The 27,901-nt window shown below is 37.1% G+C and overlaps 1 protein-coding gene across 3 annotated transcripts in view; it reads right to left on the reverse strand.

Annotated features, from left to right (window-relative positions):
• ERC2 (ELKS/RAB6-interacting/CAST family member 2) overlaps positions 1–27,901 on the reverse strand; it is a 419,948-nt gene that overhangs the window by 41,127 nt on the left and 350,920 nt on the right. For 2 of the 3 annotated variants that reach the window (XR_011154642.1, XR_011154644.1), the window contains one exon: positions 18,232–18,422. The gene's annotated coding sequence lies outside the window, so the exon portion shown is untranslated. Of the gene's footprint in view, positions 1–17,194; positions 18,064–18,231; positions 18,423–27,901 lie in introns of those variants that run through there. The other variant, XR_011154643.1, reaches the window with a different exon arrangement.

A 27,901-nucleotide genomic window follows, 5' to 3' on the forward strand; every position in this document is an offset into this window, starting at 1 on the left:
AGCTTTGTATTCAAAGCTTTTGACAAAAAAGGTCAACAGCTGTGGTTCACTGAAAGTCTGGGGGTAATAATTCTGTGTTTTAATGGCATAAATGACAATAGTTTTTCAACAAGAGAAAGAACACAGAGAGAGGAGAGACAGCAAAAATGGAAAATAAAATTAGTCTTATTTCATTTCCTTTCTACATTACTAGTTGGAATAAAACATAAAATATTGTTCCAAATTCCCTCAAGTGCTTGAACTCATTCTTCAAAACGAAAAGTGTTAATTACCTGCAGCAGTTACATTCATCCAATGCAACAAGGTTTCATTTAGCCTGCCCAACCTCCTCAGAGCTGCTTTTGGACTTTTGTTTGGGCAGTGAAGGGAGGGCATGCATGTTATTATGAAAAGACTCAATCCCAAATATGCAAACAAAAATTCCTCAAGGATCAAAGGAAATCAGATCATTAATATAATATTTGCACATACATTTAAAATTTTATTGCTAAATACTGGCACAGATAACAAAAGATTCTATAACTACTGCACATGACTCTCAAAACTACATACAGCACTTCCAGAAATGATGTAAAAAATCAGTGTCTAGGGAAGATAAAATGTTTCCTACATGATATTAACATCACCATTTAGCATGAGCCAAAAAACATCCTTCTGCAGGTTCAACTAAACTGCCTGGGAAACTCTGGGATCAAAATATTTACTAGATACAGATGTGATGAACTTACAAACCAAAAAAAAATCCCCTTCTAATCCTTCCTTCTACACTTCTTCTACTGTTTTCCTACCATTCCTGCCATTTCGTGATGTGCTTGTGATTTTTCACAGGAGCTCAAAAGTTTCAGCTCAGACAGGGAACCAATGGAGGAACTTTCCACTCTCTTGTTCCCCATAATCTCTTTTATCCCCCAGAACACACCTCCCACCACTGGCCATGCGTGTCCTCTGCATGATCCTTTTCTCCTTCACTGACACCAGCAGCCTGAGTGCCACAGTTTTGTCTCCAGTGTGATCCCTTGGAGCTAAATTCTGTGGTCCTAATGCAGATTTTTGGTTTTTTTTTTTTTCCTTCCTGCTCTCAGATTCATAACAAAGCCAATAAAAATGGAGGGTCTGCTCATGGAATCAGTTCCACACATACTTGTCTTATGGAGGTGAATAATCCTGCTGATTTCAAAAGAATGACAAATGTGCATGAAGTTCAACATAAGTGTAACTGATTGCAGGCTCGTGGCCTGGATGCTGATCCCAGGATTTGGCTCCAGCAGCACAACCTTATGCAGCTTGTGCTGATAAGTCTTATTTTAATATTAGTAAAGGGGGTATGGCACAGAACGTGTCTGTTAAAAGGTTTAAAATACATGTGTATTTTATTTAAGTAACGTTGAATTTCTGGGCAACCTCCCTAAATTCCTTTAGTTTGCTGAACAATTAGAATCAGCTTTGGCATTCTTGTGTAATGACGCAGAGGAGAATTAAATGACAGACCATATGTATATGAAATGTATGTAAATTCATACAAACATGCAGCAAAGTTAGACATACTATAAAAGAAAAAACATGCAAAAGTATATGCTGGTTTGTGCACACAAGGTTCAACGCTGTGGTAAAAAACCTGCTGGGCCTGTCTATGAATTCATCCTCACTTGCCTCATCTATAGAACAAACAAAACTTTCCAAAAAACCCTCTTTTGCAAGGAAAGTGCACATCTGTTCGCCAAGTCTGACCTGAATTTGCACACTGTATTGCATCCTTCAAAACAATTTTTTGGAAAACAAATTTCAGTTTTTCAACAAAATGTTCCCAATTATCCCCATATAAAGATCATTTTTACACACTAGAAGACGCTGAGGCCCAAACTAGCAACAAATACCGAATCCAAGGAAAAGGAAGCAGATCTCTCTCTTAGCTGTGTGCTCAGGCACTTTTGTGCAAGCGTTTGAAAGCCACACACACACACAGAGGCACAGGCAGTCGGGGCAGTGCTGAGGTACATTTCAGTCATGGGGTCACCCGCACAGAACCCTTCACCTACACAATGTCACAAGTATTCCAACACCCACAGCAAGATGCCACGCTGCTTCCAAAGCAATCTCTCAGGAGGACAGGCAAACCAGGTGATTCGTTTTCCATCACTTCACTGGTGGTGTTTTCCTGACATTCTCGTGGGACACGCGACCCAGGGCTGCTGTGATCCCGATGGGAACCGCGTGCCACGCAGACCTGCCTCGCACCCAGGGGTCCTGGCAGGGACAGTGGAACTTGCCTTTTCCTGCTGCTGCTGCGGCTCCATGGGCAAAAGGCAGCTGTAGCAACTGTCCAGCTTTTCCTGAGCACAGCAGCCTGAAAGAATGCTGCACTTCAGCAGTGGTGATAATGCTGGGAAGCAGAGAAGGAGAGAGGGGCCATCACCTGCACAGCTGAGCCAGAGCACAGGGAGTGGCAGCTCCTGCTGCTCAGGGGACAGCAGAGAAGTGACCAGGAGTGACCATCTAGAGCAGGATCTCCGTGGCTCACATGGCCAGAAGAGCTGGAGCCCTGCAGTCCTTCTCCCCTGGACTCTGCACTTTGCACCTCACGTTAGAGTCTCTGAAACTGGCACCATACCACCTTTTGTATGGGGGACTGTTTTTGGAAACAAGAATGACACTATGGTATTTGTAATCTCATGGCTTAGTTGTTGGTTATCTTTTTATACAAATAATTAATAAAAACTTTGCTTTCACACACAGTGAATTTGGAAGTACATCACTAGTTTACCACAGAACTGGGGAAAAAAATTAGAAAGTTAACCTGCTCTCTGAGAGAAACCACTAATCTGGAAGAAGAAAAGAGCACAACAGATTTTGGAAACATTTCCCAAAATACTTCAGGCCAGAATTTCCGCAGGGTTTCTGAACCATGATCATAGCATTTATGATGTATGTATGATGACTTATTACAGATTTCCATCTAGCCTAAGGCATTTACTTTCTTAATTTGTTACATATCATAACAAGAAGAAAGTGAAAATAGTTTCTAATGACCACCAATGAAGAAAGATTTGTAAAATATAGACCACATTAATCCATGACAATAAGGAACATGGGTTGAAAGCAATTCTCCCTCAAAATACTTAAAAAACCCTCTCCAAAAGCAGCACTGACTTATCATTAAAGAAGAGGGAAATTTTAAAATAAAACCCCATCTCTATTCATCTTTCTGCTTTATACATCAATTAGGAAAAGACCAAAATCTGTATGGTCCACAATCTAAACGCCTGCTAAAATAAAGTTTTGTTAACATTTCTATAGTAATTTACTACAGTTGTTACTACAATATACTTAATTGCTAATTATCATTGCAACAGAAGAAACTCCTAACCAAAAAGCACCCCAAACTACCCAAACCAGATATTAACATTGGTTGAACCCACTAGCAAAAGCAGTCATCCTTATTGTGGAAAATTCCTCATCACTGTGGTCAATCCTGACTAAGTAAGGAACATTTCTAATGGGTTTTGTTTAACTAAGGTAATCTCAAATTAATGTGTTTGTTCTCTGTATATCTTATTTCCCCACGATCCAGTCCAAGCTCTCATCTGCTACTGCAGTTTCCAACTGGTCTCATGGACAGAACAGACTTCTTGAATTTATGAATGTCTGTTTGGAAGCTGAACAACTTCCAGGACACAAGATCTGAACGTGACCCTCTGATCTGCAGTCAGCAGTTCAATACTGCTCAAGGAAAGAGCTTTTGGAGTGTTCAGTAGGAACAGAACCTTGCACACACTGAACACAGCCTTCTGTGTCCCCAGAATTCTACCCAGAATGGTACAGTTTGCATCCATACATTTGCATTGTACAGGACTGGGAATTATAGCTGACATCTGAAAATTATCTGGTAATACTGCAAAGAATTTATAATAATGGACGTGATTCTTGCTTCAGAGAATTTTATATCCATTAAAATGAAAGTTGAGTTGTGAAGCTAAAAGAACTCAAACTCCTGTCCAAGCCATAACACTAAGAATTCAGTGATTTTTCCAGCAATTATTTATGTCATATACAGAGCAGTAATTTTTCTTCAAAAGAAACTTGTTCTATGTTTGTACATTTGCTGCATGGATTGGTGATGACAAAACTAACACTGGCCATGATTTTTGCTATTCAGCTTACCAAAAAGATAGGGAAAATGACCAATTTTGCTGTTTGAAAGTATTTCCTAACAAAGTACTAAATCAAAATATAGCTTTTTTTCACTTTCATAAAAAATGCCAAGTGGATTTTAAGCATGGAGCTTTATTCTTCAGCCAGATGCTATAGATGTACAGATGATCACTAAAGAAAAAAATCCACCAATGGCAGATCCCTTGATCACAGATATCTGTCACTGCAGATTTATCAGTTTAATGATGGCCCCCAAGAATGCCTGTGCAGCTGTTTTTGTTATTAACTACGTATCCTGTGGTAGTGCTAAGTTAAAAGCTTTTGAAGGAATGTCCTTTAGCTCACTGGTGGCTGTTCAGCAGCTCCATCCCCACAGCACAGCAGAGCTGCTCATGCATTTGACAGAGTGCTTACTGGGAGTCATACATGACTGAGCTCGGATAGTTATGCTAGGCCCTTCTACCCAGAAAGAAAGAATGCAACTCATGTACCACTGAATTTCCTGTATTTTATAATTTAGATATTCTCTTAATGCTTCGTTTCATGCTGTAATATTGATAATTACTAATTGATTTATGAGGAATTAAAAAATTAATCTGTGAGCTTCAAGAAACTTCAGATTTGCCATCGGATATTTCCAGATCTTCTGTATCCAAACTGAGGGTATAGAGCAGGAATGCAGACTAGAAATTGAAAACAGATAATAAGTGCTCTCCTTGTGAATGACACAAAATCAGGGAAGGATTTAGATGGCTCTGTGATTGGCATTGTTTCACTGCTTCCATAAATCATTCCTGGTCTCATACAAATTTAAAGCTGCCAAACACTATTTTTTATTTTTTAACTACTATATTCTTAAGTCATGTTGTGAATGGATTTAATAAATAAGTAAGTGTAACTGAGGAATTTGGCAACCTCAGCCAACTTTAATTTATATATTTTTTCTGGTTGAAAGAAAAAAACAATTACTATACTCTCTATTACTCCCAAATCTTAAAATACATGTAAACTAAATGTAGACTCAATATTAAATACATATAAATGCATTTCATGCATAGGCATTTTGTATCAAATACATTTATAAATATTAAGTAGCAATTGCACATCAAGTTTTTCATTGCTGATAAATTCTAATTAACTGATGAACCAGTTATTCTAGAGAGCACTTCAAAATTCCATTCATATTTCTTTATTAAAAGATGTGCAATCCCTGGAACCTTGTAACAAGTTTGTATCAAACCTTATGCACAGTGGAGGAGAAGGTCATATAAAATGGACCTTCTTTGAGGAATCATCAAGGTTCACTTTTTATTAGCTGTTTCATTTAAGATATGCAAATTGAAAGGCTTAGGTCTGACTGATAAAACATTTCTGCACATTCTGTACTGAATAAATAGTAATTACTGAAAATGCTGCTTAAAATTACACATATTGATTTTATATGTCAGGTCGTGAGGAGTATAATATTGTCTGGAAGAATCAAGGCTTCAGTGATCAGAGAAATTCCTGTATGGCTATATATGTATAAAAGGGATTCTCAGTTCTCTATAGGAATAGTAAATCTCTCAATATGAGAATAAGGGGCGATGCTGAAGTTCTGACTTGCATAAATAACAGAAAGAAAAAATTGGGGGGGGGGGGGAAATTATATATATATATATACAGTCAAAATGAACTAGGAAAGAAAGATATTAAATACTAGGAAATCTGAATATCTGACAAAAATCACTATAGGGCAAGCTTTGGATTTGGCTTTTAGAAAGCCCAATTAAACCCAACAACAGCTGCCAAACTGGAAGCTGACACGTCAGCCATGTCCCGGCCACTGCTGTCCATCATGGAAATAAATTTACCATTTTATAAAGCAGTGTGAAAAATGCCCTAAATAAGGAACTGTAGTGGAGATCTTTGCCCCCCCCCATTTGTTATTTACATTAAAATAACGCCCAGAGGCTGTAAACAGTGTTGGAACCTGGAAACGAGTTTTGACATCTCTTTGCATGGTGTTGTCTATGCTTGTTTAATTGGCATGTGTACACAAATGAACATGTTTGTGTACACACACACACAAACCATCCCTGCTTACTGCACATACAAACACACAGGCCCTGTTTGCATACTCCAGCCCACCATTTTACACTCTCAGGATCACAGATAAATACATCTTTTCATATCCTACACAACACAGTGACCTCTTGGTCCATAGGTGGGCTGAGTAGACACTTGCTTCATTGGAAAAGCAGCCTAGCACAAAACCATCTGAGACCTGCTAGTTTTGTAAGAGAAATCCACAGTACTTACAGGAATAGACATCGTATACATTGTAGCATTAACTATTTTCCTCACTCTTCTCCATTTTATAAATTCATAATATATAAAGAAAATATCAAGTTATACCTATTTGTTCATTATCTGACTGGTATTTTGCACATGGGATAACACAGACATATTTTTCTGCTACTTTCCCATTTCTGAGCCCCTGAGCAAATAATTGATCAAGACTTAAACAGGATTTTTTCCTTATACCCTCATGTTCAAAGACATGAAGACAAGGATTCACAACAGCTCTGTTGACTAAGCATGTAAGAACACCCTTCAACTCTGCCCAGAATTACAGAGTATTATGTTCTGCTGTGTCGACCAAATCCGTGGATACTCTTAGCCTGGACACACAACTCCCTCTGTAAATCACTTTGCACCTTGTGACAATTTAAGTTTTTTATCTGTGTCTGCAATCTGAAGGGGAGGGAAGGCAGAAAGATAAATCTACAGTGTATCTTAGTTCCATGATGAGACCTCTGTTAATTAGGTCTTCCTCAATCATCACCTCTTTAATTGGCATTTTTCTAATATCAGGAAGAGATGCCTAAGAATTAGATGTCTGATGCTGCATCAAAAGGCCACCAGTAATGCACAGCCCAGTGCTGGCAGGGCAGAATCTATTGACAACAGAATTACTTCTTGTTTTAAAAACAAAGTCTAAGCAATGAAGTACTTATAGTGTCAGAAGTGGAAAAAAATTGGGGGAAGAAAACAAGCAGAGAAAGTGTTACAGGTAGTTTCTAAAACCAGAAATGTTCCCCAGCCAAATGGACATACCACCACCAGATTGGGAAGACAGAAAAATAAGAGGTCTGTACCAATGGGAAAACTTGGAGCCCAGATGACCAACTCTTGTTATTCCATAGGTTCCTAGGCAGAATATTCCAAGATATTTTCTGTTTTAAGATGTACAGATTAAGATTTCAGAGTTACAGTACACCTCAGGCTCCCATGAGCATTCTGTAGTGTTTTCATTTTGGGGTGTCTTGGCTGTACAAGGACTAGGCAAATAAATGTAAAACACTTTAAGATTTCTTTCCTCCTTTCTGTCTCTGGTTCTCTGCAATTTTTTTTTTTCTAATACTGTAATATTTCCCTCATGCTCCTTTTTCATCCTAAGGAGCCACATCTACTGGAAGAGCTTACCTGCTAATATTCTCAATCATTATTCAAAAAAAAATTCCTACAGAATTCAAAACAGTATTGTTCAGCTAGGTACTAATACATTTATTTATGCATTCCTTAATTCCTTTTGAGCAAAATCTGATTTGGCCCTACATCTTATGTTTCTTAAAGATAAACAGGGCATTATTAAAAAAAAGAAGTTCTTGTTTAGGCATCAGCCAAATGCACCTTAGTGAATATGACAACAGCTCTTATTTATGCACAAGTAAATCAAGGCTGTATTTGCACTATACAGTCTTAAGGGTTTTCTGACATTATGAGTTAAATTGATTCTGTTAATTGCTTAGGTAAGATGAGAAACATTCAGCTCCTTGATAATATTTTATGCTGAATGACATTAACTTACTGACTTTGATGGTTATACCTCTTGTTCAAGATAAATGTTTCTAAATATTTATAGTGAGAATGTGTTCTAAATAAACTTATCTAGCTCTACGTTTTATTCACCAACAAAAATGCTAGTGATTAGAAGCTCATGATGTAGCCAATAGAACTTTTTGTCTGAAAATCTACACATCTTGAAGAGAGAAAGAAAGAATGAGGGCAGGATGGAACATTTTTTTGGTTATCTAGAACTGGATATATTTAAACCAAAGGGTTGTTTAATAGCTTCTCAGGCTTTGATTAATTTCATATTGAAGGGATTCTGCTCCACATCAAAGATGTCTGTTAGAAAAAAAAAAGATTATTTTCTTAAAAAAAAATCCCCCCCAACCTCTGGCTGAACATGTAATTTTCAATTCAGGAGCAGGTGACAGTAAGATATCTCCCAAGTGAGAGTATTTAGATTTTTATGGAACTAAACAACCCTGTCGTGATGAAAGCTGGACTTTCCTCAGGGCTGGGGTCCAATGAAAACATCAGTGTTTCACTAAACTTTGAGGTTGACAGTGTAAGAGTTTTACAAGAACCATTTAACATTTATCATCACATCCTGCAAGTTACATTTAGACGAGGGAAATAGTTACATAAAGCAAACAATCTTGCATAGAGTAAAAAAAAATGCAGAAACTTCTTAAAAATGGATGCATATTTAAGAATGATGCCTCTTTGCAATAACCTGTCAGCAATAATGGGTTCCCATAAACAGGAAATGGTATTTTAAAAATAGGAACAGATTATTATCATCTCTGATGACAGAAACTACATACTTTCTTTTTTCTGATTATGTTCAGTGCAAAGTCCATCAAGATGAGCACTTGCACAGACCAAATAACAGGAAATTGTAAGGTCAGAAGAGAACAGTGGAAATTTCTTTAACACAACTGTGGCAGAAGTTGTGGCCACGGGAGATCAGTAGGAAAAGGCTGAAGAGGCAGGAGAAATGATGAGGTTTTAAGTTTGGGGAAAGAGGGTTTGAAGAGCCTGCAGGTTACCAACGAGGGAAGAAGGGAAAAGAGGCTGAACATAAGCTTGAAAATAAATCAAATGAACCTGAAACCCCAGAAGGAATCTTGCAGGCAGAAAAGGCTGTAGAGGGAAAGGAGATAAGAGCATGAAGAGTCACTAGAGGCTCTAAGAAAGGAGAACTGAAATCCTGAATGCAAAATTTTAAAAGAGCAAATCTGGGAAAATAAGGATAAGGTGCTTCCTTGAATTAGGAAGATAAAGTTGAATATGAGGCATATCCATGCAAGTGTTGAAATATTAGTAAATGGAATATTGAAACATTTTTCATTTATAAAGTTTCTTTTAATTACATAAGGCAGATTGTCTTTGACAGGAGTGGGTGGCAGAAGAAAAGATCTCAGTACTCAAGAAGAAAACTGGAAGACAAATATAGGGAGATAGCACAGTTCAGGATTCCTTGGATATCAAGTGTAGAAATTATGAAAAAGACAACAGAAACTGATATTCTTATTTGTCCTATAAAGTCTAACACAGGAAGTTTCTATACTTTAGAACTATGTCTTACAAATCTTACAGGTACTAAATGACATGAAAATTAGTTAAAACAGATCAGTTTTAGGAACATATGCCACCTTTAAAATATGCCTTTAACTGCCTATACAAACCATTGCTATAAGAGAAATTGCCCTCATCTGTTTTGCAAAACACCATTTCCAGAAGTTTGGTCTCATTGAAACATAGATAAATATTTGTGTTCACATGATGAATTCACTTGCTTGTTCTAAAGATTCATTATTTGATTCTGCATCTATAAGAAAAACAAATTTGCACAAAGTTTTATCACTACACCATTTCAATAGTGCACAGAAAACTGAAACTGTTGGAAATGCACAATGTGCTTTATGCAACAAAAGCCTATTTATAAATTATGACTCCATACACAATATGCCTTGGGGATTGTTCCTGTTCTAATCAAATAGTTCTGCAAATTTGTTGCCAAGAACTGAAAAAGTATTTACCTGTAACAGTTAGGTGAAAAAATGATACTATCAGGTAAAATATGTTTTCACATACACTGTGGATGTCTTATTCACTCACTAGCCAGCTTCTAAAGGTTCCACAAAAAATTAAATCACATAGCTTAAATATTTGTCTGCAAATAACACTGGTTAAATAACTCTGCAACATCTGGTTTCCTTTTCTGTTTGCTATTTGAGAGCTTTTTCTGTGTATAATTAATCCTTATAAAATGGGAATAAAGCAAGTTATTGTCTTTTGGAAACTGATGAAGTATATTACAACTACAGAGAAAGGGACTGTACTTCATTCTGCACAGCAGAGTTAAGATGACCACAAAGAGAAAAAAAAAAGTTTATGTTCATGTGAAAATGGTACTTGGAGCTCAGAGGTCTAGATTCACTTAACAAATTCAGTAAAATGAAGTACTTAGAGTAACCACAAAGCTGAAGTGGAGAATTTCAGCAGAAGGACAATTCGAAGAGTTGGAAAATAAAAGCACAGACAGACATGACAGGACAGTTTCTGCCTACTTGGATTTTCCAGGGCTCTGTGCCAACACAGGCTGAATTTGTGGGCCATTACAGATAATCAAAGTGAGGGAAAAAACCCAACGTGTGAACGGTGCTTCTATGGGAGCTGTGGTAACATACACAAGTATTTGCATGCTCATGACAATATTGATCTAAGACCAAAAAAAAAAGGTTTTGTCCTCCCTGTATCTGTCAGTCTGCACAGGAGAACAAAGCCACACGCCTAAGAAATCATCTTTGAACTGAGGATTCATTACTGTAACGCTTCAACCAGCAGACCTTGACAGGGCAGCTCCAAACCAAGTTGTTTAAAAAAAACTCTACATCAAAAAAAGTCTTTATTATGCTAATTACAGTAGGCAAAACTAACATATCCCAATCTTTCTTTTAGAAACCAATAAAACTTTTGCCTTTGTGTTCCATAAACATAGGTTTAACACATAAAGGTCAACAAGAGGCACTGAATCTTGTTGAAAATATTCTTCTACCCCCTGTTTCTGTTTCACATGAAAAAAAAAAAAGAAGAAAGAAAAATTAGAAGCAATACTAAATTTAGTAAAACAGTCTTTCCTGCTGGTCCAGTTCAGGTATTTGGTCTACACATAAAAATAAATTAAAATAAAGGGTGGATATTTTTTCTCCCCTTTAAAACCAATTCTGTTATCGCATCAAAATGACCAAAGGAGATTCATGTTGATCAGCTAATTATGTATCTATAATGCATAATAAAACACTATGTACTTTACATTTCTGTTTTGAGGCTTGATCTGATTTTGCCTTGTAAACATGAAGTCCTACCTTTGTAACTTGCTTTGTCACCTTATACAGTCAAAGTTTACTTTACATTTCAACAAGATATTACCCACAAAAGGATTCAGACTTTATGGAAGAGGCTGGTCCAACCCCTTTGCCACCTACACAAGAAACAGCTTGAACCTCAGACTCCAAAACATAACAAAGAGCTTGACTATTTTCAAGAAAGCCTCAGCAGGAGTCAGGATGCAACCTTCAGTTATCCCTCAGCACTTCAGACTGTAAATATATATGAAAGAAGAGTGGGTAATGCACATAGGAGTCACACAGCCATACCACTGTAAAGCACAAATATTCACTGTTCATTGTATCCAGTTTAATAAAACTAATTTTGCAACCCTCTTCAGTGCATCTTAAGAACAGGATCAAGGCCTGCTGCATATCTAGATGTGTATTGGACTTTGCTTGCATGGATCAAATTAAAACCATGAATTGGCATTACCAGTTTGGCCAAAATTAATTAACTACTCTAGGTATGCCACATTACATTTACAAAAATCAGTTTGCTAAAGGATGTCTTCCCAGTGAAAATATTTTTTTTTTTCAATATGCTTCAAATTTCTGCATTTTACTGCATCAACTTGTTATGGAACTATCTTTCATATTATCCCTGCTTTTATTTTGTTTGGTGTTTGTTTTTAAGTAGAGTCCTAAATGTATTTCCATTTCATGCTATTCCCAGTTAGAATAGAATGACGGTACTTCCAAGAAAGAAAATCACCCGGGAATCTGTTCTGCATTTGTAGACAGGAGAGAGGCACTTTGAATGGAGAAGAAGAATTAAATTAGCCCCAGATATAGGGGCTGAATACTAGCCATGTGTTTTTGAAGTGAGAATCTGCAAACCCTTTCCTATAGATTCTTTATAGTCTGAACTTTATAACAATAAAGGTATAATCTGGTAAAAAGTTTGCTGCCCTACAGCAAGCACAAAACACTTTTTTTTTCTTCATCCAAAGGAACCACTGGTCTTTGAATAAAATATTTTTACCTTCCCCCACAGCCACCAGTTTAGAATGAAAGCATATTCCATGTTTAAGATTCTATATTTACTCAGTTTAAATATTTATGGGTGAGATGTATATACAGTATTGAATAAAACAGAAACCAGATTCATTCCTTAATGAGTGAGAAAGAATAAACTTCATATGGGGCAAAAAGGAGTGCTAGAAATTGTCACTGCTTTCAAGTCAGCAGCCACAAGAAATGTTGTCTTCTCAACTACTGTACAAAATAACAAAAACCAAAAGCAAGTGTTATTATTTTTTCTTCTATATTATCAGATTTTTATGACAAAGGTTAGAATGTTCAAAAATGTGTTTAAATTTATTCAGCTGTTCTCATAGTTTCATGTTTCACTGGGCTGCTACACTGCATTATGTTCCCATATGACTGGATTAAAGCTATCTAACAGGCTGGTGAAGTTATTAGTCCAGCATCTGAATACTTGTTCAGAACCTTCTTCAGCAAGTATTGACAAGCTGAAAAAGTCGTACTGATTTCTTTTGGGGTTTTTTTTTAACAGGACATCCATGGTATTTGCCAGATAAGCACTCCTAAAGACTACTCGTCCTCCAAAGCCACTGATAAACTAAAAGTGGTGTTAAACCCAGTTGTAGGGAGAATGGACAGCCCAAGGGAGTGGTAATGGGATACAGAGACTTTAACCTTTAGGTCATCAATTTAAATTCAGCTCAAGTTGATCATGACCAACATTCCCACATGATGAATGTTTGTTAGCCTGTGTAAAGAAATAGACACAATAAATATTGGTGGACACATTACCGAGGTAACTGATCCCTTTTGGTAATCTCAAAAGAATACCTGCACTCTGACAGGCCACCAAACAATCCCAATTCCTCTAATTTCATGGAATCCATCATGACTGCATACTCCAAAACAATATCCTAACTCCCATCAAATTACTTTCAACATATTTTGGAATTTTTTTGTTCATTAGGTGGATATTTCAACCAGAAGCAACTTCAACAGTGATCAGAGAGTTCAGTTTATCATAATAGAGTGTGCAAAGAATACAGAAGACTATATTGAAAAGTGGCATTAAATTCATTGTTTTAACCCAAGTACTATTTTTAGGCAGATTTGGTTGAACTGTTAAAAGAATGGATATAAGAAAAACAGAAAAACCTGAGACAGCTGACAGGAATAACCAGAGGCATGGAAAGACAGTTCTATATGGAGTCTGAGATTGAGATTTAGTTTGGAGTCCAGATTAACAAATGTTGCCTGGTATGAATATAAAAAATAATGATTATTACAGGCATTTCTTCAGAGCCTGGGGGTCATGAATAAAGCTAAGCACAAAGGTTCTTTCCCAGCGTATAAGAATTCTGAAGATTTCAGAAAGGTCTTGTTAGTATTAGGACAAATCCTTTCACAATTTTCACAAAAGCAGAGATACCCAACCTATTACAGACAATAGTCCAGTGGTAAAGACAGTTGCCTTGGATGCATTAGATATTCAGCTGGATTTAAGTCTCTATTCAGCTGGATTCAGAAAAGGAAATTGAACCAAAGTCGCATGTCTTAAAGGATAATGCCCTAACTATTAGGCTCTGGGTATTGTAATGCAGATTTCTCTCAAGGTTTCTTTTTGAGCAGTTCCATTTCCAATAAATTATTTATTTGCTATTTAAAATTAAAGCTTTCTAAAGGAAATTTCCTTAAGCTACCCTTGACATGAGAGAGGTTTCAGGTTTGATAAAGCAACAATTTCTATCAAAAACCCTGTTAACTTGGAAAAATCCATATTAGCTTTAGTACTTCCAAGAGCAGATGCAAAACAATTTCAGACATTTCTAAACAATAATTTTCTTTTGTGGCAACACTAAAATGAGGAGAGCAAGACCATGTCATGCTATCTTTTCCTGCTGAAGATATCAAGCGATGTGAGGCTGAAGAAACATTGCTACTAATCATACATCAATCAAGCTCTCCTATAAAATAAAAATAACAAAATATGTAGTAAAATTAAAAAGGTTTTTTTGTAAAATTGAGCAAGAGAAAACACAACAGCATTCATACTACTTATTTTTTCCCTAACTGACAACGAAGTTGACTATTTTTAGAGCAGGGAAGATAAGGTCTTTAATGTGAGCTTTCACAAACATATGAATCATATTTACAGTGATTTACTTTTACCCTTCCAATCTATAATCTTGGAAGTATGCTGTTCCCAAATGAAATAGCAATTTTCATGTGATTTGAACTACAAGTCTGTTTTTCTTAGCTTGTTCTTCTGTAGCTGATCTTACATTTAACTACTGCCTCCATCAAGATACTTATTGATCACAACTTTGAGTTGTTGTAACTGCCTTATGCAGGGCTTCCCAAATTACACTGACTGAAATCAAGTGAAGTCATGTAATATAGTTTATCCATAGGTTTACAAAATTTATTCACTTTTTAAGCCCTCTACTCACCTCCCAAGCTTACTACTCCATCAACTCATACCTTTCTGTAGCAATGCTTTTTCCTCCCCACTCCCACTCAATTTTCCCATTCTGGCTTTCATTCAGACCTCTCTACCTTTCTCTATCATTATGTGGGTTACTATAGTGGGGTTTGCAGCTATTTACCCCAAATTCATAACACTAAAGACCCCCTTTAACACACCAACACACACCCACTTTAAAGCAATTAAGCCAACACCGTGCTAAGCACTTCCCTACAGCAGTGCACACAGAATCATTACTATGATTACAATCTTTATCAGTTTAAGTTCTGTTCACTGGGAAAGGAGAGATATTAATGTTACACAGAGCAAATGGCAGCCCTGCTAAAGCCAGATTATGGCACAGTGAAAGTCCTGTGTCTGGAACCATCAGTGCTGCCAAAGGAACTGCAGCTAAACCATGAGCAACTGGGTACAGACTGCATCCCTCCTACTTCAGAGTGCTCTCCTGCTACATAAAAATTTCCCTTGCAATGAAAATAGACAACAGCAAGGCAGAATAGGTCTTGTCTTTAAAACCAATCACGTGTTATGAATATAAGTTTCTATTCCCACCTCCACCACCCCCAGTTTAACATATTACAAAGCAGCAATAGTTCACATTTGGATACCAAACTAGGTGATACATCTACTGCCAGAAAAGTAATGTGTAATGAATCACATTATTCCTCCAGTGTTTTAAACAGGTAGAAACAATCATAGAAAAACTGCCAAGGAAATCTACCATTCCAATTTTACACTGTCTGTAGCCCTTCAGACTAAAAATAATGCACAGATGTCATTTTCAAAATTAGCATTTCTATTAAAAAGAAAACCAGACTCATCCTAGTTGATCTTAGACATTGACATACTCACCAGAATAATTCCACTGAGGCAGATAAATGCATTTGCATGAATAAGGGCCTGCACTGCAGGACTTCATAAAAACATACATATGGGGAAAAAAAGGGAGCCTAGGAATGATGTCAGCAATTTTGACAAACTTTTGTTTTATAACTGTGATGCAGTCAATTTAGCTGGATATTCCTGAGTTCAGATCTAATACACACTGCTCTACAGAAGTGCCTGAACAGCATTAACATGTTTAAAGTAATTTCACTTTTTAAGCTTCAAAACACACTATGTTTACCTCTGGTTCATAACTGGTGATGTACTTTTGAACCACAAATTCTTCCTGTCATCTTGCTTAATTATAACACATTCTCTAAAACTTAACTTTTGTTTGAAAAACAGGTTCATAAAATCTCTCAGTTCTACATTCAAACTGTTAAATTAAACTATTAAAAGCCTAAAAAAGTGGGAATTCAAAACAGGTTGTGAGGAGAATTTTGGCATGTGTAGCCAAAATGGTGATCCTGGAGGCCCCTACCCCACCCTGGAGATGTTTCTGATGGCAATAAAGGTTCTGATGGCAACACAGGCCAGACCCAGAAGCTGCATCTCCGTGCATGGCCAGAGTTTATCTGCTCATGCAGGGTGCTTCATCTCATGGCTCAGCTTGTGCCCAATCCTGCGGGGAGCTGCACCGCTGGCCTGAGGAGTTTGACCCACCAGGCGCTCTCAAAGCCAGCCTAATAAACACCAACCAGGAAGGTTTCCAACAAAATTCTTCAAGCGCTATTTCCTTCTCAAATGGCACATGAACAACAGTCATTCCCAGCCTGGCACTGCTCATCCCAAATCCCCTGGTCCCATTCCTTCTTCACCCTAGGACCCAGCAAGGCCTTTTAGCAGAATGTTCCAATCAGTCGGCCACAGGCTGCAATAAATGCTGGGGCAAGGAGAGGGAGATATCAAAGTTCTACCACTGAAGCTCTTTACAGAAAGCAATTCAAGATTCTTTGGGCCAGAGAAAGAACACAAGAGGGAGCAAGAGTCTGTAGCCTAGTGATTTGGGCACTCAGCTGGGAAAGGGAGTCCTGGGTTCCTGGCCTGTGCTCCATAGAAGGTTCATGCAATTTATCTAACAGCCTTTCAACAATCTAAGTCTTAGCTTGAATCTGGCAATGTTTTCCTTCCTGATCCAAGTCTATAAATAACACTTTGTTTGCAAACATCAACATATCTCTTGTATGCTTTTAATGCTAAACTTTAAATAGAAAACATCAATAAAACTGAAATGTGCCAAAACCTGAAAGCTTATTTCATACTCATTTTCCTTTATAAGTACTTAAAATACAAGAACTTACTTGTGATCAGGTTAAAAATACTATTAAAATGCAAATACATGGTTTTACGTGTGCCAATAATGCTTCTTTGAATCACTAAATTGGAATTTATTTTTGCATCTCATCTTTATCAGGATGAGGTAAGATTTTTAAGAAGTTATAACAATAGTAATAGCCTTCTAACATCTTTATTCTGCTCAGTTTCTGATTCTCACTTAACAGTATTTTCATTTGCTGGTTCTCATTCCCTAGCACAACAGTGCAATGTCATGCAGGCGACTTTAAATCCAAGCAAGGTTACCCTGAAATTCCCACTCCAACAATTTCATGGACATATTTCTGGTTTTGCTAAACATTCTTTTCATAATAGCTTCATTTTGGGCCTAAGCCTACATAACAGGGTCCCTTTAAATAATATTCCATGCCTTGAAACATATTACAAAAACTGTTATATCAAGGCGAGTTATGCAACGGCTCTCTATGGTTTTAGCATATTTACTCTGTCACGCCATGTGTGAGACTGCAGCCTCCACAACAAAACCTTTACACACTGAAGTCATTATCTCTGTGAAGTCTGCAACTGGCATTTAAAACTTATTGATGGCCTGGGTATTGGTGGCTCAGTAGGCAGCACTCTTGCCGGAGGCCCAGGAGGTCAGGGGTTCACATTCTGCTCAAAGAACAAGTTGGACATATTCCAGGTTTGTGTGTGGGCTGTGCTACACTCCTAAAGGGGCAGTCCTTAGGACAGTGCACGAAACCTTGGCTTTTTGGGGATATCAAAGTCCTCTTGGAAAGGGAAACAGAAGAGTAAGAAGAAAGTTTAACAAGTGAATGAAAATGATTGCACTGGCTGGGGACCTGGATTTGGTTGTGTGCTAGATACAGAAGGGTCCAGCTACAGCACTTTGAACAGTTTTAAACAAGCTGCCACATTTAGTTGCTGTGGTCAGCACATGTTCAAGGGAGAGGTACAGACTCCAGGCATGCTCAGTATCAGCCAACTTCCTCAATCGCAGAGTGACTTTGGGTTCGATTTCACACCACGGAACTGTGAAAAATGCACGTGCAGTTTCAGCAAGTGAGCAGTCTACAAAAAAATGCTTTAACACTGGAACAGCTTCCACCCATACTATACAATCAATGAAAAAATCTCCAGCCAAATATCCAAGTCAAAACTAGCAACACATATAGAAAATAATAGAAATCAAGATTCGACCTGCTCTGGTGTTAAACTTTGATACTTGAATATCCCAGGTGTCTCCCTCCTCCTCTTCTTCTTTATAGACAGGTAAAGATGGATCTCTTGAAGGAACTGGGGATCACACTCTAGGCAAAGGTTGGACAGGTGATCAATGTACAGCATGAGATTTTGCCGTGGCTATGTGCCTCCAACAGTGACTGGATCATCTGGTTTAGAAAAACAATTCAAAATTGTAATATTTTCTAAAGCACTTGTAAGGGAAAAATTAGCAAAAGGGAGAACATATAATTTTTGTAACATGGAATATATCACAGAAATTCTTTCCATAATTATATATTTAATTTCAAGAATTCATTTATTTCTTATTTAATGCTTAGTTCATTAACTTTTCAATTCCTTGAGAGGATTGCATCCCATTTCCACCGGCAGAATGTGTTCAAAAGTTACTGGTGTGATATGAAGTTATTCTTGTAAGTGTCAATATATTTTTTTGGCATCTAGATTTCAACACAACCCTACAAAGTGCCAGGGCCAGGCCTGGCGCATTCCTTAATCAGGTTTTGGAGCAAGCCAGTATTTATCAGCCAAATGGGATTCTACTCTGCAGAGCTCTTCAGGAGGTAAGCACAGAGGTTAATGTTTGTTAATGAAGATACATCTCCCAACACTCCCTTCTATGTCAATAGAATGAAAGAGCATTTTCTAAAGGACCATTCAGAGAACCTAAATGATACCTTTTCTCCCAGCATTTAGGAACACCATCTTTTATCCACCTTTTACATAGTCCCTTTTTTTTTTTTTTACCATCATGGAAAAACAAATACTGCCCTCCTTCCCAGAAATATCCATTAGTATAATGAACCTTTGGGTTTAAGTTTGGTGAAATCAACCTGTATTTAAGCAACAGTGTTTACACACAGTAAAAGAGATAATTAATTACAAGAATCATGACATCTTTAGGCTGTCACACAATTGATGTATAAGCAATGAGCTGCTTAAATGAAACAAGATATTGATGGCATTATTTCAAGTTCAGAAACGGAGGAACTCCTACCATAATCCCAGAGCAAACTTGCAAAGAATTATGAGTTCATTTTGTCACTAAAATATGAAAAGAAGCTATTTCAAGGAATGAAGGATGTCCTCTTAACCTGCAACAACAAATTTGTTTGTTTTTTTCTCTTCTCAGTAAGAAAGCAATTAGGATTTTTTCCAATAAAAATATCCTTGTCCATATATAAACACTCCTGGTAATCATGTAATTACCTTACCCAATCAGATTAAATTGCTGTCAGTTGAGTTCCCACTGTTGATTAACTTTTGTGTACTCTAAACCTAAATGAAGTCTTTGGTAAAGTCACTTAGTCATTTACAAAGGTGTTTCTATGATTCCAAAAAGGGTAACAGCAATATATTCTTTGCTATAATCATCAAATATCCAAGGTCAAGGATAGATCACAGTGAACCCCTTTTTTAAAACCCAAAGAAACACAGAATTAAACTATGTTGCTTATTTTGGTGTTTCTTGCCATGACTTCTAAATGTAATAGTAACCTTTGACCCTCCCACATTAAACACCATAATTATGTAATTAAAACTAATTATGCAATTTAACATACATATTTTTGTCCTACAACAGGCAGGTCAATTACCTCACTCATTGACCTTGGAAGCTTTCACAGTTTAAACAAAACAATGAGGCTTTCAATTAATTTTAAAGTACAAACAGAGAAGGAGCACCAGAACCGCAAGTCCTCGCACTGATACTGCATAGAGGGATCACTTACAAACCTCTTCATTCTGGATTCCATAGATTAAATCCCTTGATAAAAGCTGTTAAACATCCTCCTCCTATGTTGCTATCATTAGAAATGTTAACACATTTGTGAACAAATCATATATACACATTACTTGTTAAATGCAAGGAAGGAGGCCAAATAATACATTTTCTTTGTCCCACTTCTTCAGGATTGTTTCCTCTGCTTCCTCCCATACTTTACTGCCTCTATCCCTGTTTCACCTCCTCTTTCTGAAGTCTTTTCCTTTCCCCTGTTTTCTCCATTATCTCCTCCATTCCATTTCTAGCTGTAAAGTTTATCATTATATCAAACTGCTGTAGCTGTTGTCTTTTCCAGTTTCCAGCTGCATCCCTAACCCCATTCACAGAGTTTCTCAGCAGATCTTGGCACCAGGTGGCTCCTGATGATGATGATCCAGCAAGACTGAGGGAACTTTGGACTGCAGAAAGCTACAGCTGAAGCAAACATGGTACATGCTCTAAAATGAATTTTCCAGAGAGGGAAGTTTGGTACAAGTGAGAGACACTTTATGAAATTGTTGAAATATGTTTCACCTCAAAAATGTCTTTTTTCTCTTTAAACACTTAGGTAAGCTCTATATACTGCACTGAAGGTTTTCTAAATTGTACAAGAGAGACTCATGCAATATTGCATTGTGTCCAAAGAACTTCTTCTTCAAAGAATAAAATTAGCATCATAATTCAACCCCATTTTATTTTTCAGTAAACTAAATCCCATTCTCTAAAGAACAATTCTTAACACAGTATAAGCCCAGGAGCTCTGCATTAAAAAGGATCATGTTCTGCTATCCTGTTTTTTTCAATTGCTGTATTGACCACAAATAGATCCAGCAAAGTTAATAGGCTTAGGTGTGAAGTAAAGGGACAGACCACATATATATATAAATACTACATATATATATATACACACACGCCATATATATTTATATGCATACATACATATATATACTAATCAAGCTTTAAGTTGTTTTCTCTAAACCTCGTTTCATGTGGGGATCAGAAAATAGCTACTGGAAAAACATAAACGAAAATCTTTCCTGACTTCTTAAAAGTATAGCAAAAATATCTACAGTGCACTTTGTGCTTTGGTGTCGTTTCTAACACCATTTTTGGAGTCCTTTCAGTTTTCTGCTTTAATTAGGCCTGACTTGCACAAGGAGCATGAAAAGATTTCAGTAAACCCTTGACATAATGGAAACAAGGAGCACTGAACTCTGAATGAGGAGTTACAACAGGAAAGAAACAATTTAAGATGGTAGCAGGCCTTATTGCAACATTAAACCTCAAATTGGATCTGATTTACACAAAGTAAACCAATATATTGAAATAGTGCCCCAAACTTCTGGACAAAAGTTTGAAGGAAAATAATACAGTGCATGTGTAGAAATTCTGTCCAAGGGAGGGGAGGAGATTATTCCTTATATTCTCATTTAACAAAAAGGTTCCTTCTGTTTTGAGCGGAACATTAAAATTCTAATTCAGCTCATAGAGCATCCCAAACAGGGCAGCAAAAGAATCTGTGAAGGAGCCCAAATATGGTGCTATTGAAACAGAGTGGATTAGAGGAATTGGGATAGAATCCTACAAGTGGCTAAGTAGCAGCAGGAGGTCAGCTTCACAAACAGCAGGATGCTGTTCTTGCCAGACGTGAGTGACATAATACAGGCAAAACAATCAAGATTTTAGCTGATAAATGTATGCCTTAGGAAAAGGCCTTGCTGTAGAACTTTCATAAGCAACAAATATTTAAGCAAATTCTGTAGACCTCATTTACACAGGAGAGCATTTTTTTCTTATACAAACATGACACGTTAACCATGTAGAACAGAATTCTTTGTAACATAAAGACAATAATTTTAAGAGCCTAAGTGTAGAAAACACAGGAGTCTTTACTGAAGTATTCAGTAAATGGATTAAACAAAAAGCTTTCATAGTTTGATGCAGCTTTAATTCTGTCCCAAGCAATTCTATGTACATTAGAACAATACACGTGAAAATAGCTCCAAATATGTAGGATATCCAGAATGAATATCAGAATCCATGCAGCCCCACTGGTTATTCATAAATTGCATATATCAGTAGTATTAGACAAGTTTCAAGGCTCTGAAGGGGACAGTTGCATTTTTAAGGAGACACTGAGATATTAAAGTAAGATGATCGATAAATCATTTTGGTTTCTAAATTTTATGGTATTATATTAAATCAGACTTTAATGCTAAACATCCATTTTTCACTTATACTACTTTAAAATATCTTTTAAAAGGCTGAGATTGCACTTTTTTTTTCATTTTATGCTATGAGCAATTAAAAGAAAATTTATTCAATTGCTTTTTAGCTAGGGAATTGCCAAACATCATGTGTAAAACATTCATCTGTCTACACCAAATTCTTCCCTGTCCTGCACAAAACATCCTTTTGGGCTAAATACTTTAGCAAGTCTGAAATAAATTGTAATTCTGAGGTCGGATTCCAGCCTGGAGTAGAGACCACAGTTCACCATGACTCTCAGAACATTGTGAAGTAAGAACTTCTACGTGGTACAGTTGACTGTTTTCATTCAGAAATCAGATTAAGAGGCAGTTGGGCCTTTGACAACATGAGCTACAGTGATTAAGGAAGCAGGACAGAGAGAAGGCCAACCAGAAGCACAAGGGCACAGAATTCCTCAGCCATGGCTTGGGCAACCGCATACGGACACCACGGCACTGGCAGAAGACACCTGAGGGCACTGTACCCCCTGACCTTTCTCCCCCATGGCCAGGAGCTCTCCTATGACCTGATCACAAAGGGGGCATTTCACATCATGGGAGCATGAGAGAGGATGTCTGTACTTTGATAAATTGATGGACATGTGGGTAATCTACGGTCACTTCTGCTGGAGAAAGACCAGATTACAGAGCAGACCAAGCTTGTGCTATCTGGCTCCAGTCTATGGATCTTGTAACAAGCTGGCCATCTGTGATCTTAATGTGTATGATTTCTGGAGAACTTTCACAAAACCATGTGATCAGGAATTTGAAATGACGTAGAGACAGCCATGGCATTCAGCAGCTCCTGCTCCAGGCCCCCGCTCCTCCCTGCTGCTTCTCCCTCACCTGCAGTGTTGTGCTGTTACCAAAATCCAGAGTCATCTTGCTCTCATCACTACAGGCAGTGGGACTTATTTACATGCACGGATGTGCTGCACATTTATAGCTTGTTTGGTACAGAGCAGAGCAGCTCAGTAAAAGCTGATTAAGACATTGTGCTGAGCGAAAAACTGGATGCTTTGTGAATATCTGTGTTTTGGCCTTTCCCCAAATGTCTTCCCCCAACAAGTGAGAGAGGACAGCTGGAGCAGATGAACTTTCTGTACCCAAGAGACTGTTTTTCTTTCCTTTGAAGGTATTACTTGCCTGTTATTACATTTACATAAAGGATCTTTGTTCTTTCCCATATATAGTAAATTGCACTCCCGTATGTGAACATTGTGTAGCCATTTCCCCCCAAATACAAAACAGAATTATCTTCAGTGTCATTCAAGCCTGTCTCTTACCCCCATTACAAAGAATTGATGCAAATCTATTTTTGTTTGGTCTGGTTTATGCTGACAGCAATTAATTCTAAAGCCTCAGCATAAAGACATACAAGAAACACATATGTTTTTAATCTACAAGCAAGTTATCCAATTATTTTAGGTAAACTTTATGATCACAACCATCCTTACCAACTCAGATATGATAGGCTATTTTCTTCTTAATGGCTTAAGACTAATATACACTGCTACAGGGAGTATACTCTTCAACATTCCTCATGTTTTACCTCCTGATCTTGAAATAATAATATAGGCAATGAGCACATTTTGTTTATACTTGTTAGCAAAAAGCCACCAAATGCATGCTGGGAAATAATATTCCATGCCTTAGGACTCAAACAAGTTCTCTTTATAAATAGAGCTTGTGTAAATCACAGACAAAGTTGACAAATTTCATGGATTAGTCATGGTGAAAATATCAGATTTCATGGTATAAAACAGATTAATAGGAAAATCATATTACAATTCTGATTACCCAAATTCTGCATCTTTTTTAAGAATGAAATGAAAATAGTGATAATTCTGGAGTCTGTTCACTTAATTACACTTGCACTGATTTGCGTACAGAGGGTAAAGGTTCCTCATTAACCTTGTAAAACCTCTGAAATCTATATTTAGCTCCATTGGAATAAGAACATCACAGGTTATAGAGATTATACACTGAACTATTTATAGAGATTGTACACTGAAGCTATTTCACTGAATTTTTCCATCAAATTATGCTAGCATGAAATTATTTTGTCACCTTGTAGAAAAAAATTAAGGAAGAAACGGATTTGAAATTAAGGTTTTTATTTTCACAATTCCTTGTATTTGGAGCACCTACTTAAAAATTAGGGAAATAATACCCAAAAGAAGTTCCACTTTAACAGAATATCTCATTATTCCTGTAAAAATATAAAATTCATAACTGTGAAGAACAACATTTGGAGTCAAGCTAAACTATCAGTTTTCACATAAAACTTCATGGCTTTTAAGTCTTTCGTGATGATGTAATTTAAAGTGAGGCCTTATTTAAAAGAGAGGTTACACATAACCATGTGATTCAAAGAGACTTGTTGACTACATAACGATTTGGCTTGATGCCTCCGTGTCCTCTACTGAGCTGCACAGACCACTTGTCATCTTTGCATCTGAAGACAGCCAATTTGTCAGACATTTGCTTTAATTCTTTTTCTTTGTCTTCTTTACAATATCCTTCATATGCATCCTGGTCATCAATATCATATATCTGACTGGAGGATGGAAATTCATTTGTGTTTCCGTCTTATTTTCTTTGCATGCAATCCTCCTGGGTCTTATAGGATGTGCTTAATAAGAACCACATTATTCTGCTAAAGGAAGTCCTTGAGCAGACTTTGAGAAGCAGTATGGCAAATTAGTTTCAGAACGTGGAAGGTCACGTTGGAAATAAAAAGCCGCAGTTATCCACAGCGTTTTCTGCAGTTCAGAAAGTAAGAAAAAGAGGTCTAACCTTCAAGAAAGGATTTGTTTGATGTTTTTCCTTTAGAAGGTTGCACTAATTTATGCACAAACAGTAAAGTGTTGGACATAAGCTGAAACTAAGAAAAATTAGCTTTTAGTTAAATTCACGTTTGTAACAAATGAGCAATCACACTTCTCTTCCAACTGCATTTAAACGTTTTTGTTTCCACAAACAGGATGTTATTTGCAACAAATTCTATACCATTCAAATATTTAAATTTAGAAGCGTGCTTGAGTTTGAACATAAATAGCCCTCTGCTTGGGAATGCCAGGTTTATAGGTGTCCTTGCAACCTTAATTCTGCCCCCTGGTGTCTATAAATTATGGCTATTTCTAACTAATGATCACACATTATTTTTCACTCCAGGGTCTGTGTCACTCTGCTCACAGCACAAATGTTCCTTACAGAGTGCAGTTGCTCTCAGCACTACCAAAGTTTTAAAAATGCTGCTTTTGCTAAGCATCTCCCTGAAACTATAGTGCTGTTTGCTTCCTGGGCTTCCTGTGCTGCTCACCACTATATCTGGATCTCTCTAGAGCACTAACAATCCACTTTCTTCTTTGTGATAGGAGAAGAGCATTATTATCTGTGTGGGAAAAGATGGTGCACAGACACTGGGCACAGTTTCAAAAGTATTTGTTGCAGATGTCTTGGTCATTTGCTCTGATGTATTAGGCTTACTTGTGTAAAGTTCTTCAGATTTTATAGTCCTTTTCATTTTTAAAACAGTTGCAGAGACTTCAAGTTGTTATATTTGACACGTCTCTATAAAACAAAATTTTATTTTTCATTTTCCTCACTTTTTAGATGTGAAAAATTACTGTTTTCTGGCAGCCCAGAAAACTGTCAGAGATGGCCTAAAGCTCAGAACCACTCCTGGTGCTTCAGCAGTGGTTTTGCTCCTGATGACCAGACACTCTTCCTGTCGTCATGGCAGAGTTTTTATCTCTCTGAAGTTGCTGAGGGTGCTCTCTGCATCTCAGACAGGCCCTGCCTGAATTAAATAGAAGTTCATGCAATACCTGTATTTTGGCCTACACAATTTTTTAGCACATAATAAATCTGAAGCAAGAGATGGGTCTAAGTTGCCCAATAAGATAATTGCTCGTCTCTCCCACAGTCACTGTCCCATTTAAAATGCAGCTCAAGAACGGAGTCAGTACAACAGGGAGCAAGCATGGAACAGCAGCAAGGTGCTACAGAAAAGGCAGTAAATGGGTGTGTAACTGAAAAGTCCTGTAAAATGTCCCAAAAGGACATCTGAAAAAAAAAATTCTATGAGCTACTTTAAATCTCCTTTTGGCACTTTCCAACTTCCAGACTTTCTATTTACATGTCAATACCCATTTAAGGAAACCATTGTGTTGTCTTGCAATATGTATTTGCTGTATTAAAAGACAAAAGTTACAGATTACTTTAATGATTGCTTGTGAGTATCAGAAGCAAAGTCTGAATTTTTAACACAGTTCAAATATAGGTACACACCATTTAAAATAAACCTGCTGCTATTGGGGATCACTTCAAATCAGTGTTTTGCACTGAAAAATTCTGTTAACTTACATACCTGAGCAAATGAAGGCATTTTGATTTGCTTTGTCTATTGTTAATGCACACTGGAGCATAAATCCATCACTTGCTCTCTGAACAAAATCTGGGTGCCCTCTGGAGTTGTCATGCAAACTGAAACATAGTGAAAATAGGGCTTCTGACTCTTTAAACCTACCAGCTTTTCTTCCCTACTTTGAAAGAGATGTGATCCAAAAATCAGCTGGACTTCTAAGGAGCCTTTTTGCTGATTTCCCAGTGCAGCTTGGAGCAGTGTAAGCAATGCATATGGTCAGCTTAAAAATATCAGATCTGCTCTTTGTTTTTACCCTCTGGCTCTCAATCACACTCACAGACCTCAACGGATTTCTTGAGATCTAACATCAATAAATTAAAATCAGCTACAAAATTTAATTAAATAAATTTATTCACAGAAGCAAAGAATGCATCACTAAGACACAATAATAATCTCAGTCAAGCCTATCAAAAACTTTTTATTTTCTTTGGCAAGACCAGATTAAAACTGAAATACTATGAAAAATCCAATTTACTCTCCAGTAGTGATCTTATATGTCTTGTGTTGTACTTCATTCTCCTCAGTCATGAAAAATATTACAGTCAGGTTTTGGTTGTTTGTACTTTGGGGTGCAAGAATTGCAAAAGTCATGTTTGATTTTCTATTGACCCTGAAATGAGAAAAAAACCCACAAGGTTTCCTAACAATTCTAAACCCAGTCCCCCAAAAATAACAACAAAAAACCCAAAAAGAAAAAAAAAAAACAACCAAACCAAACCAAATTTGGACTACATTTGGTCAAAACTTTAACATAATAATCTGTTCCCCACCTTCTCATATACTGAAAGAAATAAGTAATCCATGTTTGTGAAGTGTTTTAATGACCTTGGACGAAAATTACAGAAATGCAAAGCAAGTATGATTGTTGTTCTGATGACGAAAACGCCTCGTTCCTCTCACCATGTTCACTGCCTAAAGTCACACAGTGGGTAGCCTGTTATTACTAAAGGAATAAACTTTTTCATCAAACACTCTTTATAAAAATATTTCCCTGGAAATGTAACACAGCATGCAGCAAGACTACTACAATTTTCCATCAACTATGAGTACATGCAGCATAGGTACTGTTCTGAGATAATTTCTCTCGAGCTTTTTGGCAATAGTTCCTCTCAAGGAAACCTACATTAACCAGAAATTTAGAGTCTGTTATCCCCAGGCCAGCTTCATTGGAATTTTTAATATGGC

The sequence above is a fragment of the Aphelocoma coerulescens genome, chromosome 12, assembly GCF_041296385.1.
Source record: "Aphelocoma coerulescens isolate FSJ_1873_10779 chromosome 12, UR_Acoe_1.0, whole genome shotgun sequence".
Taxonomy (NCBI): Eukaryota; Metazoa; Chordata; class Aves; order Passeriformes; family Corvidae; genus Aphelocoma; species Aphelocoma coerulescens.